The 6461-nt window shown below is 31.2% G+C and overlaps 1 non-coding gene across 1 annotated transcript; it reads right to left on the bottom strand.

The window, feature by feature from the left end:
• Positions 1-1580: 1580 nt before the first annotated feature.
• TRNAT-AGU lies at positions 1581-1654 on the bottom strand. Its single transcript has one exon. It is a non-coding gene; the product is annotated as a tRNA-Thr (tRNA).
• Positions 1655-6461: the final 4807 nt, after the last annotated feature.

Raw genomic sequence — 6461 nt, 5'->3', positions numbered from 1 at the left:
AAAATAATATTATCCATCAATTATCTACCTTGACCCAATTACATGAAATACAAAAATCCCATAACAACTCAAGGGTATAATTGGAAAGAACTTTTTTCTAGAGCTTTAAACCACACACAAAACTAGTTTAAAAACAATGAACCAAACACTTGATAATAATAATCCCTGCATTACCAATCCCTGCATTAGTAATCCCTGCATTATCAATCCCTGCATTACTAATCCCTGCATTATTGATCTTTGTACCAAACGACCCCTAATAGTAACTGATACTCAATACCACTTGATGATATTTGTTTCTGATACTAAATAAAACATCATTATTCATTATATGTTATTTAGGTATCGTGGTGAAGCTATTTTATAATATGATACACTATTCTGCAATATCTCATCAAAATAATTTCTATTATATAGTTTGATAGATTAGTGACAATATATCGAAAAACAGAAAGAATCAAAATTACGATTTTATATATAATTTCGTAAGATTTAAAGCAAAGTACAATATAATATGATAATGTATCATTGTTGTCAACATATCTAATTTTTTCAAAATAACTCACCAGTGATGAAGTTCTTCACATTTGCTTTAAAAGATGAAGTTTCATTTTTCTTCGATTTCGTCTTCTAAATATTATGATTCGCCATTGTTAATGGATCATACAACCTCTTGGATCTATTTTCAACTCAATCATCATCATCAAAATTGTAAGGAATTGATTAGATCTATTTTCATGAAACTTTTCATAATCAAAATCAAATACACAAGGTACCATACTAAAAAGAGGGAGCAAAATTCATATGTATAAGAAAATTGTAAGTAAAAACAATAACTTTTTTAATTAAAAAAAAACGAAATCTGAAGAATTGAAAATAAAAAATTGATGAAAAAATAGTTCTATCTCTTTAGGAACTTGAAATTTATGAACTTAAGAGAGAATAGATTTGAAATTAAAAAATTGAGTGATTGATGTAACTGTTGATATATGGGAGTGATTTTAGGCGAAAAAATAGGAAAAAAATCGTTGGATTGAAGGGATGTGAATAATGTATCTGAAAAATGAGAGAAAAAGAGGAAAAAAAGGATTTTTGAAATATTTTGAAAAGGTAGAGAATTTTAGAAATTATGGAGTGTAGTTAAGTAATTTTTCCTATTTTTAATTTCGAGTCGCCTCACACTATACCAAACATGACATAATATATGTCTTAATCAAGATTAACATACTATATGTCTTAATTAAGATTAACAACTTTTGAATCCTGATTGTGCCCTATATTTTAAATCTTGGTTCGACTCACACTATACCAAACATGACATAATATATGTCTTAATTAAGATTTCTCTTATGCGAGGTTGGAAGTAAAAGTATTTATCATTTAAATAACTCCCTCTTTGTCTATTTTATAGTTATATTTCCTAGTATTTATTTAAAATTTTAATCAAATGTTTTTGGCTTAAATATTTATTTTATGTGTTGGAACTTTGGAACTTAGAATTAGTGTTCATACAATTTAATCATTGATACAATATTTTTAACAGAAAATAATTAATTAAAAAAAAGAAATAAAAATAATAATGCTCTTGTTGAGAGTCGAACTCAAGACCTCCCGCTTACTAAACGGGTGCTCTAACCAACTGAGCTACAAGAGCTGTTGCACATTCTGATTAACTAAATATATTAAACGTAGTGATAATTAAGAAGATTGTTAGTAAAACAGAAAACAAATAAAGATAATCAACAAATATCAGTTGAAAAAATGTAAGTTTTATCCAATATGTATGTACCGTGTCTAATAATGCAAGTTATTAAATAATAAATTAAAGATAATTAATAAATATTAGTGAGAATATTACTTTATTGTATCTTGTATTTTTTTCATTCACATATTGGATGTACAATGGTTTTATAGTTCTGTATTTTAAAGTTACTTTTATTATCCTTTCAAAACTAAGCTCAAAATTAAAACTAGCATTTTTGTTTCAGATTTTGAATTGGCTAGGCGTGAATTAAAATATATAATAATGTGATATTTGTTTTTTCATGCATGTATCTAACACGTCTAGCTAACACAAATAAAATCAATATTAACTCATAATATTTCTATCGACAAGGGTGATGATGGAATAGTAAATATTTCTTCATCCTTAATTAGAGGTGTCAGGTTCGAATTCTATTGGATACAAATTTGTTAGAAGTGCTATGAGACTTTACGACATGAATTCAAATTTAGTCGAACTACATTAACAAGTTATATATATATGTCAGCTTAGATATTTTTACATCAAATTTATCTTTGAAAAGAAGTTAGAGTGAAAATTCTAGCATCTTCAAACTGTAAAAACTTTTTATTAAGAACAAAATAAAAATTTAAATCACATAATTTCAATAATTAGAATAGGGATATGATGTTTTAAAAATATTTTATTATATATTTGGAGTCAACCAAACAACAGGTCAACAATTTGAGTTTTTAAGAAGGTAACAAGAAAAATAATAGTGAAGTTAAAAAGAATAGGAGAATAATTAAAAATAAATTGACAAAAGATAGAATATACTCAAAGAGCAAAAGGAGGTACAACAATAATTATATAACTAAGCAAGGAATATTAAGGGAAACGAAATAAAAGGAAAGACATATATTAGCAGTTTTTATTGATTAAAATTTGGAGTTTAAAATATTAAAAAATTGAATAATAATATAAATGCAAATGAAAAATACAGAAATTGGTCTATTGATAGATGTTGATAACAAATATAGTTGATGATAGTAATTAAAGATAATTATTATCGTTTTGATCATTTAATAATGATGATTGATATTGAAAATTTGGTAATCGTAACATATAGCAGTGATACTAGTAAACATGTTAGGTGTTGGTAATAATAATAATTCTAATGGTGGTATGCTTTATTGTGTTAATAGCAGTAATGGTTTAAAAAACATGTTATAAATAACGACAAAGATAGATTTGATAGAAGAAATAATTTGTTGATAATCTTTTTTTTTTATTGAAATCTTCTAAGAAACTCTTCATAATACATAACATTATATCAAGTATTTAAAGAATTTAAATTTATTTAGATCAATTTATTCATTTTATTCACTTTTATTTATCATATTGCGTTTATCGAAAGTTAATTTGACTATTATAAAGTTAAATTAAATTGCATTGATTCAATATTTTTGATAAATTTACCATTGGAGAGTAAATATGAGATCTTCTAGGTCAATACTAGAGCTAACACAGAGACGTGAGAGAGAGTGAATAACTGTTTGTTATATTGATTAAGAAGAATGAATACAAAATGATATTTACATGTTGAGTACTAGCTACTATTTATAGACTAACTTCATTTAAGTAATCAATTAACATTCTGTTATAACATAATGTCAGCTGTACATTTTCAGCTTATAGTCTAATTAGCCTTTCTCTATGATCATCTCAAAACTCCCTTCAAGCTAGGTGACATAAACACGTTCAAGACTCCTAGCTTGGACATAGATGATAGTGTTGATAGCCTCCAAACCCTTTTGTCAACAAATCTGCTTTCTGCTCACTTGTTGAAATATGCTGTAGGTGTATGCCCTTGTTGTACATTCTATCTAATGAAGTGACACTCTACCTCTATGTGCGTTGTGCTCTCATGAAACACAGGATTGCTTGCTATTTGTATGGCTGACTTACTATCTGTAAACAACTTAATAGGTGTGGCAATTTCAATTCCAGACATTTAAACAACCCAACCAACCAGATTAATTCAGATACTGTCAAGGCCATGCTCTTATACTCTGATTCTGCCGAACTTCTAGCTACTGTATTTTATTTCTTAGACTTCCATGATATCAGGGTTTGTTCAAACTTCACAATGTAGCAAGTTATAGACCTTCTTGAGTTTGGGCAACTTGCTCAATCAGCATCACAAAATGCTGTCAATACACCCTTGCCTTCTGCATGCATTAAAATTCGAAGTCCTGGCTCATTTTTATGTATCTAACTACCCTGCGTGCTGCCTCTAAATGAGACTTCTTAGGTGCCCGCATGAACTGGCTTAGAGTTTGAACACTATAGGCAATGTCAGGCCTAGTTAGTGTCAAATAACGCAGCTTCCCTATCAACCTTTGATAACCCCTCACATCTTGTAGTGGTGGATCTTCTTGCAGACCACACTGTTGATCATACTCTAAGCTTGTGAGTTTTTGATTTTGTTCAAGAGGTGTAATTGTTGGTTTGCAGCCACCTAAACCAACCTCAACTATAACAAAATTCCTTTTGGAGATCTTTATATCTCTATTCCTAGAAAATACTTCAATGGTCCAAGATCTTTAATCTTGAAGGATGCATGTAACACATCTTTTGCTTCTTGTATGAGTTTTTTGTCATCTCCAGTAATTAAAAAATCATCAACATAGACAAGAATGATCACCTGCTTAGAATGTCTCTTCAAAATAAATAAGGAGTGGTCATGTTGACTCTGAACAAACCAGCTGATAATAAGGCATTTGTGAGCTTTAGGTTCTACTGTCTAGATGTTTGTTTAAGACTATATAGGGATTTGAGAAGTCTGCATGCCTGATGCCCCCTTTGGCTACCAAATCCTGGAGGGAACTTCATATACACCTCTTTTTCAAGATCACCCTATAGGAAAGCATTATATACACCATTTGAAATAGGGGCCATTGGTTCATAGCAGCTAAAGCAATAACAACTCTCACAGTTACTATCTTAACTACATGATAAAAAGTTTCTTGATAATCCAAGCCTTCTTGTTGGTTGTATTGTATCCCTTAGTCACAAGTCTAGATTTGAATCTCTCTACCTCCCATGAGACTGATATTTGATCTTGTATACCCATCTACATCCAATATGCATCTTTCCTTAAGGTAGTGAAACAACTTGCAAGTTTGGTTTTGAACTAAGGCCTCAATCTCTTATTGCATGGCTGAAAATCCATCTAGGATTATTTAAAGCTTCTTCATAAGATGTAGGCTCAACTTCAGAGAAATATCAGCTAAAAAGGACTGACACTTAGAACAAAGAGAGGAATAACTCACAAACTTGGATATAGAATAAGCACAAGCAATATTCCCTTTCACTGGATGAATGAAGTCCTGAAGCCAAATTGGAGGCTTCGACCATCTAGTAGACTCTCTCAACTATGGTTGAGATGGTACTACGGAGGGAGCAGGATCAAGTTGTGGAATGGGAGGTAATTCAGCTGGTACAAGCAACTGTAATTTAACTGGTCCAGGCAGGTCCTCAGCTAAAACAGGAATATCTGTGGAGTCATTAGGTGCAGAGTCATGAAGAACAACGTTAGGACTTCCCAAGTCAAAGAACATGGGTTAGTGTCATTTATCCTTTTCATCAACAAGAAAGGAAAGACATGTTCCTTGAAGGTAAAATCCCTGGTAACAAAAAATTTCCTGGACTTGAAATCATACAGTCTGTAAGCCTTTTGTAGTAGAGTAACCCATGTGAACTGTTGAAATTGCTCTTGGTGAAAATTTATCTAATTTTGCTGTGGCAGCAGCAAAACAAAGACAACCAAGAACCCTGAGATGATGCAAGCCATGGAGTGCTTCCATGAAACACTTCATAAGGAGACTTTCCAGCTAGGACAACTGATGACAATCTATTAATGAGATACACTGCCGCTAATACACTATCTCCCGAGAAAGAGAGAGGTATGCTGCCTTGAAACCTAAGAGCCCTTGCTACTTTCAAGATATGTCTATGCCTCCTCTCTACCACTCCATTTTGTTGTGGAGCGTGGGGATAACTACTTTGATGCCTAATACCACAATGAAGTAGAAAATTAGAAAATTCTTTACTGAAAAATTCAAACCCATTATCTGTCCTGATCATCTTTACTTGCTTTTCAAATTGAACATTCACCATTTTAACAATGGACTTAAACGAAAGAAGAGAATCACTTTCGAATTTCATCAAAAATACCCATATTTTTAATGATCATCCACAGTTGTAAGAAAAATCTATGACCAATAACAATGGGAACTTTATAAGGACCCCATATGTCTATATGAAGTAAATGAAAGACTTCAGTTATGCTGGAAGTACTAAGTGAAAATGGTTTTCTAGTCTGTCTAGCTAGTGGACAGACCGTACAATCATTGAAACTACAAAGTGACATTTTATTTTTTAAGAAAAATAACTTGTTCATAACTGCAGCTGGTATATGACCAAGTATTTTATGCCAAACTTGTATAACTTCACATAATTTTTGTGCAACATGACTGCCAATTGTTCTCCTTTCATCAACAACCTCGTTAGAGCTTTTTGGAAGTAAAAGACCACCTTCCTCTTTACCAATCCCCTCACTCTAGTCATCTTAGAGATTGACATCAACCTCGTTAGAGCTTTTTGGAAGATACAGACCACCTTCCTCTTTACCAATCCCCTCACTCTAGTCATCTTAAAGATTGACATCGAATTG

This window comes from Solanum pennellii, chromosome 11 (assembly GCF_001406875.1).
Source record: "Solanum pennellii chromosome 11, SPENNV200".
Taxonomy (NCBI): Eukaryota; Viridiplantae; Streptophyta; class Magnoliopsida; order Solanales; family Solanaceae; genus Solanum; species Solanum pennellii.
Note: the sequence above shows the minus strand (reverse complement) of the source record. Positions and strands in the feature narration are given on the sequence as shown.